This window comes from Girardinichthys multiradiatus, chromosome 8 (genome assembly GCF_021462225.1).
Source record: "Girardinichthys multiradiatus isolate DD_20200921_A chromosome 8, DD_fGirMul_XY1, whole genome shotgun sequence".
NCBI lineage: Eukaryota > Metazoa > Chordata > Actinopteri > Cyprinodontiformes > Goodeidae > Girardinichthys > Girardinichthys multiradiatus.
The window spans coordinates 19,644,840-19,661,108 of NC_061801.1; the positions used below are offsets into that span (position 1 = coordinate 19,644,840).

The 16,269-nt window shown below is 39.2% G+C and overlaps 1 protein-coding gene across 1 annotated transcript in view; it reads left to right on the forward strand.

Moving 5' to 3' along the window:
• The first annotated feature begins 3,724 nt into the window (after positions 1 to 3,724).
• The window catches only part of LOC124872092 (zinc finger and BTB domain-containing protein 7C), a 28,532-nt gene continuing 15,987 nt past the window's right edge, over positions 3,725 to 16,269 (forward strand). Inside the window, exon 1 of the mRNA XM_047371773.1 lies at positions 3,725 to 3,867. The gene's annotated coding sequence lies outside the window, so the exon portion shown is untranslated. The remainder of the gene's footprint in view (positions 3,868 to 16,269) is intronic.

Below are 16,269 nucleotides of genomic sequence, written 5' to 3' on the forward strand. Positions count from 1 at the left end.
GTAATTTCCTGGACCACATTATCAGCTCTTCGGGTGTTGCAGCTACTCTTAAACACTAGAACAAGAAGATCCGCTTCCGTGCTCGCATCTCTTTTTTGAAGGGTGTAACATTAAAGATCCATTGAATTGGATTCTTTTTTCTGCTTAAATTTGGATCCAAATAATTTAAACCAACGATAGGATTATTTGACCATAGAGTGCTCAGTACCAAGCCAGGGAACTCACACTTTACAAGGGAAAATAACAGAAACTCACCTTTTAAAAACCTATATTTAAGTCATCTACAAACACAGCTGGTGTTCATCTCTCTTTCAGGCATTATCTTCTCCCAGGTCGTCAGTTAAACAGGTCCAGTTGAGAAAACATTTGCACCATGGTGTAATGTAGCGCAACCAGGTGGCTAATATCCCAGACACAAATCACGCACAATGACATTTCAACCTAATTTCATTTTGAGAGATTCATTTTGAAACACACTGTTTACACTGCATGAGCCAAATTGGAACCAAGTTTTTTAATCTTAACGCAGAATGCTGCTTCATCGTAGAAGTCTGGTGTATTCAATAATTCAATATTGTCAGGGCTTGCGAAATGGAGGACCCCAGAATGCAGACTAGCAGGCAGCATGACAAAAAACTCACTCACACGGAGGAGGCAGGAACAAAACAGAAACAGGCAGGCAGAACAGGCATGGCATGATCCAAAAAAACAACACATGAGCATGATCGAGAGAACTAGACATGAGCAGGATTTGAAAATGTTTCTGCAAGGAATAAACAGAACGGAGGTGTATATATGGAACGTGAACCAGGTGAAGAAAGGAGCCAGATTAGCTTGGAGCAGGTGAACTGAATAAAGTTAATTGACAGGAGAACAAAACGTGGCTGGAGCAAAACAGAGACTCTTGACACAAGCTAACAGAAACTAGAAAAACATGAAACAATAGCATAACCAGATCCGAAAACCAAATTTGACAAAACATGAAAAAGACGACAAAACTAAAGCATGACCAGAAGCATGATTCAAAATCTAATAATAATAATAATAATAATACTAAACAGAAGAACGATTCAAAACCTTACTACCATGTTATTTTTCAGTGGCTTTGAAAATCCAGTGCCATGGTACAACCCTTCAAACATTAGATTGAAATATTTTTGTATGTATTTGGTTTTTTTTTGGGAGGGGATGTTTTTAGTTTTTCACAAATTTTGGCTTTATGTTTGTTCAATAATCACATCATGGACTCTTTGGTGTGTTTTTTTTAGAGGTAAACTTTTAATAATCTTAGAACCATATAAAAACCACATACCACTACTTTCTTATAAAAAAGCTCTGTTTTTTATGGTACATATTTTACCCTTTAAAAAACTGTTGATCAATATAAAATTGATAGCTGAAGCTTTCCTAACTATTATTCCAAATTTAAGTGACGTTATAGTATTTAGAAGCGCAAAAAAAAGCCTAAAACAATAACTGCTTAATTATGGTGAGATTCTTATGTTTTTGCATGTTTCCTCCCTCTAACATTAGAAACACCAATATGGGAGGAAGAGTAACTTCTTCCATGTGAACTTGCAATATTGGTGTTGGGGATGTCTTGTATTAAAGAATACCTTAAGTCTTAAGAACCTCTCGATCAAAGCTAAACCTGTCTAAAATGCTTTTAAATGTTTCTGTAGAGCACATTTAGATGTCCTTTCTCATTCACTAAACATGCTGAATCCAATGTAGAGGTGCTGCAGATTTGAGTGACTTTTTCTGGATTTGTTCATAACATTATTGTCTTATTTTGGTATGATGCAATCACATATATTTATCAGCTCCAGCCCACTACTATTATTTTTGACATCCACCTTCAGGGAGTCTTTAGATTCAAATAAAACTGCCTACAATAACGTCTAAATAACTTTTGGCGATTTTTGAGTTCTGAAAAAAAAGAACATATTTTAACTTTAAGATCACTCCAAAGTGAAATCTTTAAAACTGAATCAAAATTAGATTTTTGAGAACTTTGAACTGAATTATGCTGTTTTTAGGCGATGTTACAGCCCTAGTTTGTTTTTGGCTCTTCTTCCTTGCAGGGATTGGATAGAGGCCTTCTGCAGATGCTAGTTGGCTTGATTACTGCCTGCTTCTTAAAAACTGCCACACATACTGCTGAGGACCTCTGTCTCCCTCCTGAGATTTTCATATTTCTGGTTGTCTGTAATATTTAGGTTGTGTTAGGTTTGCTTAATTTGGTCATTGATTGGAGTTTTGGGTTAACCTGTAATTTGGGGTTTTATTTCAGTTTATTTTGTTTCCTTTATTCATTTTACTTTTATAAACTATTTTTTTTTCAAGCAAAAATCCTACAAATTATTGATATAAAAAAAATCATTCAAGGCAGTTCAAAGTTCTCTGTATGTTTTGAATGAGAGGTAATTCTCATAGTTTAACCCGTTTAACCAAGAAGATTGTTTTTGATAGGTGTTTTTGCCATCTCCCAAAAGATAATAAAAACAATCTAGAAGTATAAGTGTTGAAAAAATGTATCTCTATGTTAATCAACATTTTATTAAAAAAATGGGAAGTGACAAATGATTTACACCCTTCTCACGTTTCAGTGGAAACGTTTTTATTGACATTACAACAATCAAACTTTCCTTGTAACTGCTGAGCAGCATTTTGAATGTTTCAACTGCAACTTTGATTATTTCAAACGGCCTTCTTGTCAACACCCTAATCTTCGGTTCCCTCCATAGATTCCATCAGAATTCAGCCAGGACTCCGGGTTGGCTGCTCCAGAAGGCTGATATTACTTCCACACCGAAAAAAAATAAACATTTCATAAAAAAAATATTATTTTAAACCAAAATCTGCCAGGGGTATGAATAGTTCTGGACTTAACTGTAAATATTAATGTGTTTATTTTGGACCATAGATAAAACGTACATGATTTAATTGCAGCAATGCAGTTTTACAGGTAGATATAGATGGTAATCATCCAATGAGAGAACAGTTATTTTAGTAATTAAAGGCTTAGATTTGAAAGAAACAAAATGACAGGAACAGATGAGTTTGTTAGACAAATATTAGACATGCTCTACACAGTTGAAAACGCTGATCATGGCCTATATTTACATCCCCATTATGCAGCATAATTCTCCCTCTAAGCAGCACAATAGTTCCTGTAACTAACCAGGTACACGAGTTGGCATGAAAACGAACACACCCAAATACACTACGACACTGTCAGCGACTCACTTTCTTCCACGCCCCTCATTTCTATCTACCTATTGTTATTATGTCTGTTATTATCAGACCTGACATGAACCTCTTGTTAAGAATATCCACCTGGCTTTAAGCTGCCGCCACTTTGTCCCTGTTTTTCTCTTTTTGCCCTATATGAAATTATAAATTTGCTCACTCTGTTTCTATCTGTGCTCAAGTCTTGGCCTTTAGCATCCTTTCTAGGTTCAGACCAGCAGTCCTCCTCTGCCTGTTCTTTGGCAGAGCCTCTAAATTCAGTCCAAGTTCACAAGCAGGTTTTTGGGCTCGGCCCAGGAGTGGTAGTGTGTGTCACTCCCCTCCCCTAAGCACAGGTGGACTTGGAGGGCGCACTGCCAAATATTTTTGGTTTAGAAGGAGGGAGGGGTGTTGGCTCAGGCTGGGTGGGTGTAGCAGTTTTGTTTTGTTGTGTTTCTTAGATAACTGTGAAAACGGTACCTTTTCACTCCCCTCAAATCACCGACACACCTTCACAGCAAATCTTTAAGTCTCTGGTTTAGCCGCTCTCACTTTCACAAGTCTGCCAGTGTTGAGTTTCCTGACAAGGAGAGAGTGCACAAGAGGAACTGAAATCAAAACTTCCCTTTCTTAAAGGTCAGTAACATCTTTTTTCTATTTGAATTCACTCTTGTCTTTCTGCATTTGTTTTCACTGTAACGCAGCCATTTCCTACATTCTATAAAAAACGACATAATGAGAGGCTTATATTCTGTTTAAAAACAAACCCTAAAGCATGCATTAGAATCAGTCTGAAGGAGGGCTGAACTTCATCCTGGAACGTCCGCGTTGCTATTTGACGTTGCAAACCGCTTCAAGTCAAGAAAAGACAAACACTAGTTAAAAGAAAATGTGTCATGCAGTGCAATCCAGATGTTTTGCTGTGCATATTTTGCAACAGATGTGCGAGAAGTGAAAACCTCTCCCCGCACACTGAGAGGAAGCAAGTGAAAGTATGACAAAGCTGGAACGATTGCAAATATTTTCTTTTGCTCTTCAACTTATTAAATTAGCACCTTGTAAAACAGCAGAAAGATTTGTGTTGGTTCTTCTTCTTGTCAGCTTAGATCTTGACCTATGTGTATATGATTGTAAGACACAGCACATCACAAGAAAATCTCACAGATAAGGTTGTTACAGCCAACGAGACGCACTGAGGGGAACATCTGTCCTTTACGGAGTCTATTTATGCTGTTTGATGCAATGCGCCCACAGTTTACATTAATCTTTGCTTCAGATCAGGCTCTCTGTGCAGCAGATGAGGGGGCAGAGGTGTGAAAGTCAAAATTATTTCACTCTTCCTGCGATTCTCTATGAAACAGCATGAATAACTGTTAACCTTTAAGGGTGATTACACTATATGTCATGTCCGCAGATCTGCGGGTTAAAGAGAGGCAACTCAAAGTTGCTTTATTGTAAAATTACTGTAGGGTCAGAACAGGGATTGATTGTTTAGTTCAGAATAAATAAAGACTCGAGTGGTTAATCTAACTTTTCAGTCATTTTAAACACACTTCAACAATTTCTTAGAACCTTTTGCAATCAAACTGCAGCTGTTCACAAGCCTAATCAGTTCCCAGTACTGATCTAAAAACAGTTGGCTGTGGTTAATGTAGCTCTCATCATTTCAACCACATTAATGTTTGCATGGCTTTTAAAAAGAGACAAAAGGAAAATAAATTGAGATCTGAGTGCAAACTGGCCTTTGAATGTGTTGCAGAGCAAAATAAAAATGTGTAGTTGTCACAATTAAAAGTACTTTTATGTATATGAATGTATAATAAAGAGGCACATACAGCCTTATCAGTGTTCATCATTAGACAGAACATATAAAGCTCTCTTCCTGTTGCAGTGAGGGTGAGATGGGGAAAACAAATAGACACCACCACACCTCTTCTCTTCACACACACCCTGACTACAACCCTCTGTCTGCTTCTTTCTCCCTCCAGGATTATCTGAATTGAACCTGATCCTCCGGAATCTTTTGTTGCGGGGCCTCTCTTACGTTGGTGTGTTTAGCAAACATCACCAGAGCCAAATTTCATTCGTGTTTTTTTACAGTCCTGCCTGTGGAAACGCTGTGCAGTTTAATGCTGTGCCCTTGATGTACTCACTCTGTGGAGGAAGTGGCCGAATGAATGTTTAAACCCGAGAACCAAATAATGCCTAATTGAAAGGTTTGGCCCTATAATGCCAAATGTATCATTTTTGATACATTTATTTCTGACACCTTTAACAAAGTTAGTACCTTTCCCTAAAACATGTATCAACGCCAGTGCTGTGGAAAAATGTCCTCTTCTTAGATATTTCTTCTGTTTTTGCCTTTTATGACATCTAAATGGTTCAAATCATTAAACAAATTTAATATCAGAAATAACCTGAGTGAATTCAAAATCTAGTTTTCAAATGATTTTACTGTATTTACCCTTTTTTGGAAAGCTGAGTTTAATTTTACTAGTCACACCAGTGCTAATTAGCAAATGACCTGTAAAACCAAGAAACTGTTTTAACATAACCTGACTGACATTATGAAGTAGACTCAAAAGCAACACATCATGCCCCAAGCTAAAGAAATTTTAGAACAGATGCGAAGATCACCAAGGAAAATATTCTGTGGACTGATGAGACAAAAGTGGAAGTTATGGATCTGGTATAAAATTAACCTTTAACCAATAAAATAACATAATTCCAGCAGTTAAATATGGTGGTGGCAGGGTGATGGTCTGGGGCTGCTTTACTGCTTCAGTAACTGTATGACACACCATAACTGATGGAACCATAAATTCTACTCTCTACCTGAAAATGCAGACATTTGCTCCTGACCTTGAGCTTAAGTGCACTTGTGTTATGCAGTAGGAAAACGATCCAAAGGAAACCAGCAACTCCCCCTCTAAATGGCTCAAAATCAAACAAAGGGAAGGTTTTGGAGTTGCCTAGTCAAGGCTCTGACGTACATCTGACTGAGATGTTGTAGCATGAGATTAGATAGGCCTTTTTATGTTTGAAAACACTCGAATGTGACTGTCTTAAAACCATTCTGCAAGAAAGAGTGGACCAAAACAAGACTCTCTGCCAGTTTTCACAAACAGAGTTGTTGCTGCCAAGAGTGACACAGACAGTTATTAGGCTTAGGGGGCAATTACTTTTTCACATAGGGCCATGTCGCTTTCGATAGGTGTTTTTCTACCCTGAATAGATGAAATTTTTATTTGAAAACTGATGTAGTTCTTCATGTTAGCTTTGTCTGATATAAAATTTTGTTGAATACAAGAAAAACAAAAACAGAAAAAAGCAGACAATGCTTACTTATTCGTGTGTTTTGTAGTAACCAATAACCAGTTCTTTAAAGGGTTGTACGTGTTTAATGAATGAGGACGTGGCTTCATGACTACAAAAATTTGTCCAACGCATTCATTGTGATGCTAAGAGCGTGAATGAGTCCACACGCCTTCTTCCCACCTGACAGCGTGTGGGCAAGTCCATGTAACAGCATCTACACCGGCATGCTCCATCTGATCTTGACCTCCTGTGACACAGATTTAATCATGGCAGCTGTCAAAAAAAAACAGATCCACTCAATACAAATTGAAAAATTTAAAAAACCCGAAAAGCTCTCGTGTTCTGAGATTAAAACAAGTGCATGTGTGTTTGCATATCTGCAATGAAACAGCAGCCATGTCTTTGAGAGTGTGCACACGTCCGCCCCCCTCCGTAGGATCGAGGTCCAGGTTTTGTTGTGTGGAGTTGGGCTGGGTGAGTAAGCCGCCCCTCACAGATGAATATGGGATGGGAGGAGGCTTGAAGAGGCTGCCGTGGGTGGGAGGCCAAAGCCCTGCCAAAAAAGCTCCTTCTGTGGGATTTGTGTACTTTTTGCGTTCCTCACGAAACACAGAGCTTGGCTCTAACGACAAAGCAGCCACGGGAAGCAGCCGCTCGCGATCGCAGAGGTCAACACGCCCGCTTTTTCTCTACCTCTTTTAAATCCTCCACCTTTCTTCCATTTACAGCTTCCATCATTTTCTATACCCGCTGCTCATTTTCATCACTAACAGTGCCTTGCAAAAGTGAACCGTTTCATATTTTGTCATATTACACATGTAGATTTAGATGTATTAGACCATGGAAAAGTGGAATAATAATATCTGGTTTTTGACATTTTTATAAATCAAACTCAGAAAAGTGTGTCATGCATTGTATTGAGCCAACTTTACTCTGAGACCCCTAAACAAAATTTGGTGCAACCAACTGGCTCCAGATTTTACTTAAGAAGTAAATAGAGCCCACTTGTGTGTAAATCTTACTATAATTCCAGCTGTTCTGTGAAAGCCATTAATTAACAAACACTATACAAAACATTGTTAAAGATTGCCTCAAGTATTCCTGGTTTTTGATGCTCTGGTCATATAAAACCCCACTTGCACTTTTTTTCTTACATGAGAAATGCTTTGTGTGGTAGAAAACTAAAACTGCACAAGCCTTAAACACAGTCCCCACAGTGAAACATGGGAGAGACAGCATCATGCCTTGGAGTTGCTTTTTTCAGCAGAGACAGGGAAGCTGGTCGGAGTCCATGGAATGATAGATGAAGCTAAATACAGGAACAGCTAAAAGGAAAACGTGTTACAGGCTGCAAAAGACTTAAAGCTGGGGCAGAGATGCACCTTCCTGCAAGACAGCAATCCAGAGCATATACAGGTCCTTCTCAAAATATTAGCATATTGTGATAAAGTTCATTATTTTCCATAATATCATGATGAAAATTTAACATTCATATATTTTAGATTCATTGCACACTAACTGAAATATTTCAGGTCTTTTATTGTCTTAATATGGATGATTTTGGCATACAGCTCATGAAAACCCAAAATTCCTATCTCACAGAATTAGCATATTTCATCCGACCAATAAAAGAAAAGTGTTTTTAATACAAAAAACGTCAACCTTCAAATAATCATGTACAGCTATGCACTCAATACTTGGTCGGGAATCCTTTGGCAGAAATGACTGCTTCAATGCGGCGTGGCATGGAGGCAATCAGCCTGTGGCACTGCTGAGGTCTTATGGAGGCCCAGGATGCTTCGATAGCGGCCTTTAGCTCATCCAGAGTGTTGGGTCTTGAGTCTCTCAACGTTCTCTTCACAATATCCCACAGATTCTCTATGGGGTTCAGGTCAGGAGAGTTGGCAGGCCAATTGAGCACAGTGATACCATGGTCAATAAACCATTTACCAGTGGCTTTGGCACTGTGAGCAGGTGCCAGGTGGTACTGAAAAATGAAATCTTCATCTCCATAAAGCTTTTCAGCAGCTGGAAGCATGAAGTGCTCCAAAATCTCCTGATAGCTAGCTGCATTGACCCTGCCCTTGATAAAACACAGTGGACCAACACCAGCAGCTGACACGGCACCCCAGACCATCACTGACTGTGGGTACTTGACACTGGACTTCTGGCATTTTGGCATTTCCTTCTCCCCAGTCTTCCTCCAGACTCTGGCACCTTGATTTCCGAATGACATGCAGAATTTGCTTTCATCCGAAAAAAGTACTTTGGACCACTGAGCAACAGTCCAGTGCTGCTTCTCTGTAGCCCAGGTCAGGCGCTTCTGCCGCTGTTTCTGGTTCAAAAGTGGCTTGACCTGGGGAATGCGGCACCTGTAGCCCATTTCCTGCACACGCCTGTGCATGGTGGCTCTGGATGTTTCTACTCCAGACTCAGTCCACTGCTTCCGCAGGTCCCCCAAGGTCTGGAATCGGCCATTCTCCACAATCTTCCTCAGGGTCCGGTCACCTCTTCTCGTTGTGCAGCGTTTTCTGCCACACTTTTTCCTTCCCACAGACTTCCCACTGAGGTGCCTTGATACAGCACTCTGGGAACAGCCTATTTGTTCAGAAATTTCTTTCTGTGTCTTACTCTCTTGCTTGAAGGTGTCAATAGTGGCCTTCTGGACAGCAGTCAGGTCGGCAGTCTTACCCATGATTGGGGTTTTGAGTGATGAACCAGGCTGGGAGTTTTAAAGGCCTCAGGAATCTTTTGCAGGTGTTTAGAGTTAACTCATTGAATCAGATGATTAGGTTCATAGCTCGTTTAGAGACCCTTTTAATGATATGCTAATTTTGTGAGATAGGAATTTTGGGTTTTCATGAGCTGTATGCCACAATCATCCGTATTAAGACAATAAAAGACCTGAAATATTTCAGTTAGTGTGCAATGAATCTAAAATATATGAATGTTGAATTTTCATCATGACATTATGGAAAATAATTAACTTTATCACAATATGCTAATATTTTGAGAAGGACCTGTAGTCAGAGCTACAATGAATTTGTGTAGAACAAAGCATATTCATGTCTTAGAATAGTCCATTCAAAGTCTGAGTTGAGAATATGTGGCAAGTCTCGAAAATTGATGTTCATAGATGCTTTGCATCAAATTTAAGTTTGAGCTAGTTTGCAGAGAAAAATGGGCAAAACTTTCACTTTCTTGTAAAGACATACTGCAAATAACTTATAGCTATTTGCAGTGAATTGCAGAAAAAGGTGGTTCTACAGGGTTTTAATGAAGGAATTTTTATTTGTAAAAAAAAACTTTAAAACCATGGTTCATTTACTTCCACTTTGTTATTGATTTGTCAAATAAAATCCCAATAAATCCAATAAAGTTAGTGGTTGTGAGGTGGCAAAACTTGAAAAAGTTTAAGGCATATGAATATGTTTACAAGACACTGCAAATAACAGTACTGATTATGTTTAGATTTAAACAACTAGACCACGTTGAGCACTCATTGAACCCCATCACTTTATCAAAAAGATACCACAATTTCATGTTTTTGAAATATAATCTTTGCAGTAAACAAAACTCACAAGAGGAAGAGTTAAATATCAGGTAAATCTTATTAACAGTTGCCAAGTTTCCATTTTCTTTGAATTTATATTTATGACATCAAAGTCATAATGTGTCTTACAGTGGTTTTTGTGATCCTTAAAGAGGTCAAAGTCATCTCAGAAACACTTTTGTCTTAGGTTTCAACTTCAGAAATGTCAGTGACACCCACAATTCATAAAGCGGTTGAGAAATGAAGCATTTGTACACACAAATTGTGGGTGTTTCCTGAATGTTACCTAGATAATACAAAATAGGGCCCTGTCACCACTGGCAACCCACCTAGCTTCAACCTAGCAACGGGTACAAAGAGGTATAATTCTCAGCTTGGCAGTCAGATGAAATAATCATCTGGTAAATTAGAAAATTAAAGCTCTGCTGTAAAAAACACAAAGACATACATGAAACATGGAGTTGAATGTCATTCAGAATCAGAGGGTTAAGATGAGAAAAACAAGAAAGGGGGGGTGGGGTGGGACACGATTTCATAATGTGTAAAAGAAAGATCTGGGTTGAATAAGTGGGTCCACCCACCTGTATGTGAGAGGCAGTGAGAGAGAAAGCAGGGCTGGATGGCAGTTTTAGAGACATGAGTGTGTGGGTTAGACTAGCTGGCCTGCTTATGCTATCTAATCACTGGGAGAGAAAAAGGGAGAACAGCGTGCCTTGATCCACCCACCCACCCCAGACAAACAGCAGTTAGCCTGCTAAGAACTATACGTGGCTGCCTGCAGCTCCGGCTCGTACATGTGGGAACGGAGATAAAATGTGACAGGGCATGCAGGTAACAGACATGCAGCACAATTATGTCTCATTCGCTGCTGGGGGAGAGCGACACAGGTGTCAACATGGAAGCCAGCACGGGTCATGATGATGGCATACGAGGGATTGTATGAGTGTAAATCATGCCTGATGCGTTATTATTGGTGAACATTCCTAAAATAATCCAGCAGGGTTTGGGTGGAAACCAAGTAAATTAGAGAATATTACTTTAATTTATTGATTTAAATTGAAGCTAACCACTAAAATGAATGATTAAAAAATATTTGTATGCATTATGATTTCCTTTATTTCAGAAGATGGCAGCTTTATTAATTGGACCACGTCTCTTTTTGTCATGTTTGTCAGAAACAGTTTAGTTACCTGTTTAATACCTGAGTGGGTGGGATGCGGGTGGCTTTGCATCCAAAAATAACTGACCGACACATCACAGTTGTGTGTTTGTAAGCGTGCATGTGGTTCAACAAGGTCCGCCACCTCATGCGAGAGTGTGTGTGTGTGTGTGTGTGTGTGTGTGTGTGTGTGTGTGTGTGTGTGTGTGTGTGTGTGTGTGTGTGTTTCATGACAGGCATCTGTCTCCCCTGCCCTGCAGCCTGACTGGTTTTAATTAGGAGGTGTCAGAGTGCCTGAGGGCTCTCCTGCTGACACACACACACGTACACAAGCATACACAGACGCATACACACACTACCTGAGGGCAGACAGAGGCTGTCCCACCAAGGCTGGCCTCCTTCTCGTTATCACCATAAGGAGTTGTTCTCATTCACCTGACGACCCTCACAGCACACACTTACCCCAAGACACAAACACAAATGTTGACACCAAGCCAATCAGCTGAACACAACAACTGAAATGCATTGCAAAGTTCCATCTTCCAAGCAATAGAAAGGAGTTTGACTCCTCTAACATATTGTTTGCAATTCAGACCTTCGGATAAACAGTCTAGAATAAATTTCCATATTTTGCAGGAGCAGAAATAATGGCTTCAAACTTTATTGATTACCATTTTTACTGTAAGAAAGTTATTCAACTTAACAACAGTGGATTTATAAGAACTCATGCAGTCCAGCTGTGTAACACTGTAACTTTGACTCTCTTGGTACTTGCAGTTCTTGACATGCAGGATGTGTAGTTTACCTCCCTTTTGGCAAAGCTTCCAAAGCTGATTAGAGTGTTTGAAAAGTGAGACACAGCAGGAGAAAGTTAGAGCACAAATTGACAGGTCAGCAGAAAGGAAACGCCCCAACCTCACTCATCCGAATGGCATGCTCCTAGGTGAGTTCTAATAACCTCAGTGAGATGACAGTATGTTTGTACACCTCCCGTTTTGTTCAAGTAACAATTCATTTGAGAATCAGTCTCTGTCCTTGGACTTTTGAAGGCCATGGGGGATGAGGGTTTATATGATGCTATATCTCTGCACTGGCTGCCTCCTTTTCCTGCCTTTCTCCCACACTCAACCACACCTGGCCTTAGAAACACAGGGGTAAAGGTCACAAGTTGGTTTGGTGGTGCTAATCAACGGCTGTAGCAGTCTTCTGCAACCAACCTGTTTTTTATCAAATGTACCCAGTTTATGAATTAGGACACCAGTCACGTAAAGTTTACTAACAATAATTAATGAGTTTAAATGTAAGACTGGAGTTTTTCTGTTATTAACTTGGCATTAATGGTGCGTTCCATTTGCCTCAGAACTGGGAAGTCAGAGTGACGTTCTCTGAGGTGATAGCGTTCCATTTTCCTGCTTGTCTGAAAGTTGGAAAAAATATGGATGCTCGTATTCTTCATTGCACATGCATGCTCACTCTTACAACAATCACAGTGACAATAACACTGTTCTATGCAATATTTGTGGTATGACCAGCGTTGAAACAGCTCATCTTATAAAACACTGGAAAGTAGTACGTGCACGACTGACTAAATGTTACATAAATAATAAGGAACGGGTGCAAACAGTCAAGTAAGAATGTTTTACAACTGTTGATGTGAGTAGAAGCCATCTTGAATGCGGAAGTTAGGTATGTCCGGTTGGCCTGACTTTCCGACTCATAATTCAGACTTTTGGGGGCGTTCCAGTTGAAATTTCCTACTTGTGTGTCCAATAAATAATATACCAGTGGGAAATCACTATGATATTTTGCTTTGATCAGGGCTTAAAATATGTCATGTTTATTAATGAATTATGAGTTCATTAAATCTAAAATCCAGCCTCTTGCATGAATACAACTCTAACCTTTCCACATTTTAAACATGTCACAACAAACTTTGATGTATTTTATTAGGATTTTATGTGATAGACAAAATGTACTACATAATGGTGAAGAAGAAGGTAAATGTTACACAATATTCAAGATTTTTCACAAAAACAAATCTGAAAAGTGTGGTATACATATGCATGCAGACCCCCGCCCTGAAACTTCTTTTTACTGTAATACCCCTAAATAACAATTAGTTGTTTTCATGCATTACCCACTTAATGAATAGACACCACCTGTGTGTATTGTCCTGTTTGTAGTTTCTCATGAGCCATGTAGCGGACAAAAAATATATGAAAGATGATGCTCTGCTCGGAAATCAAAATTAAGTTTTTTTGCCCCTTACAAATGCTATGCATGGTGGAAAACTATCCCTCTATACCACTGAATACATCATTCTCACCATAAAACATGGTTGCGGCAGCATCATGCTGTGGGCATGCTTATTTTTCAAAAGATGTACAGCTGTAATAGCAGTGAAAGGTGGCTCTACATCATTCATCAAAATACTATTGAACTAGCAAGAGAAATAAAATTATTTGCAATGGTTAAGTATATAAGTACATAAATATTTGTTTCTAATTTGAGTGTCCAAACTGGCAAAAGGAAATTTGCCCTGGAGCCTGTTAATACAAGTAGACTACTTATTAGCAATAAAAAAAAAAAGAAGTGGCAACTGTTATGCTAAGAAATGGTAACATATGTAGCTTTGATGCCCCCCTCAACTTCCTCAACGCACTGAATTATGATGAAAGAGAATCAGTCTATCAGGTAGGTAGGTGTAGGTTCTTGTTGCCATTTAAAGAACAATCAACATCCTGTCTAGGGGTTTTAGTCATTGAAATTCTCTTTTTAAATAGGTTAGGGTAAAATGCAGTCATAATAAGAATCGATTTAGTAAACAAAGAAAAGTCGAGTGTTCTCAGTGGAAAAAGGCATTTGTCATTGATCCTTTGATGGACTTTTGATGGCACATCAAAAATTAACCCACCCGCAATTTTTCATATCAGCTCATGGAAAATTCAACTAAACCCCTGAGAAAATGTACATTAAAAAATGTGAGGAATATTTGAGTGCCTGTTTTATTTTAAGCCAAAGTACAAGATCTTGATGGTCATGATAAGCAAGTCATCCTTCACAAGAAGAGAGAAAACGACAAAAAATAAAATACCCAGGTTTTAGATTAAGCTTAGCAGAGTTGAAGGTCAAAAAGGACTGAACTTCAAAACATCTCATAGGTTAAATTCAAATGACTTTAGTGAAAGTCAGAAGAATCATCATTGCAATAACAATACTAACTTGTAGGAAATAAAGAATACTGAATGTGTTGCTGCTCAGCCTGGCAAATATCTAAGCATAGGCCTGCAGACTTATCATGAATACATTTAAAAACTTTGCCATCTCCAGTGAGAAATTCAGTTCTAGGCCGATCATTAGTTCACTAAAGGGTCAGTAGGGAATCCAAAAATTGTCAATCTTTTAAAAATTAGACTATTATTTAAAAAATCTGATATCGCATTAATTTTAAGTGATGCCTTAACTGGTTACATTATAAAAAAAATTTAAAAAGTCATCTTCACGTAAAGCAGCTAACATGCATCCTCCTGAAATTATGTAATCTGGTGAGTTTATGTCATAAGATGTTTTGTTGACACATATTATTTGCTAACTAAGGAGGCACTGATCAGAGATTTCTGGCCAGTTTCTGATCTTTAGAAGAACTTTAATCTGCTGATACAGATTTGAACCTATATCAGTTTCTTTTTCAGATTTATGACACAAAAAGATGTAAAAACAGCCTTCTGTATATGTTTGTCTCGCATTGGGTGCGTGTGGCCATTAAATATATACAGTACAGACCAAAAGTTTGGACACACCTTCACATTCAAAGAGTTTTCTTTATTTTCATAACTATGAATATTGTAGCTTCACACTGAAGGCATCAAAACTATAAATTAACCCATGTGGAATTATATACTGAACAAAAAAGTGTGAAACAACTGAAAATATGTCTTATATTCTAGGTTCTTCAAAGTAGACACATTTTGCTTTGATTACTGCTCCACACACTCTTGGCATTCTGTTGATGAGCTTCAAGAGGTAGTCACCTGAAATGGTTTTCCAACAGTCTTGAAGGAGTTCCCAGAGATGCTTAGCACTTGTTGGCCCTTTTGTCTTCACTCTGCGGTCCAGCTCACCCCAAACCATCTCGATTGGGTTCAGGTCCAGTGACTGTGGAGGCCAGGTCATTTGGTGCAGCACCCCATCACTCTTCTTCTTGGTCAAATAGCCCTTACACAGCCTGGAGGTGTGTTTGGGGTCATTGTCCTGTTGAAAAATAAATGATGGTCCAACTAAACGCAAACTGGATGGAATAGCATGCCGCCGCAAGATGCTGTGGTAGCCATGCTGGTTCAGTAGGCCTTCAATTTTGAATAAATCCCCAACAGTGTCACCAGCAAAGCACCCCCACACCATCACACCTCCTCCTCCATGCTTCACGGTGGGAACCAGGCACGTAGAGTCCATCCGTTCACCTCTTCTGCGCCGCACAAAGACACGGTGGTTGGAACCAAAGATCTCAAACTTGGACTCATCAGACCAAAGCACAGATTTCCACTGGTCTAATGTCCATTCCTTGTGTTCTTTAGCCCAAACAAGTCTCTTCTGCTTGTTTCCTGTCCTCAGCAGTGGTTTCCTAGCAGCTATTTTACCATGAAGGCCTGATTCACACAGTCTCCTCTTAACAGTTGTTCTAGAGATGTGTCTGCTGCTAGAACTCTGTGTGGCATTGACCTGTTCTCTAATCTGAGCTGCTGTTAACCTGCGATTTCTGAGGCTGGTGACTCGGATGAACTTATCGTCCGCAGCAGAGGTGACTCTTGGTCTTCCTTTCCTCATGTGAGCCAGTTTCTTTGTAGCACTTGATGGTTTTTGCGACTGCACTTGGGCACACTTTCAAAGTTTTCCCAATTGTTTGGACTGACTGACCTGTTTTGATGCCTTCAGTGTGAAGCTACAATATTCATAGTCATGAAAATAAAGAAAACTCTTTGAATGAGAAGGTGTGTCCAAACTTTTGGTC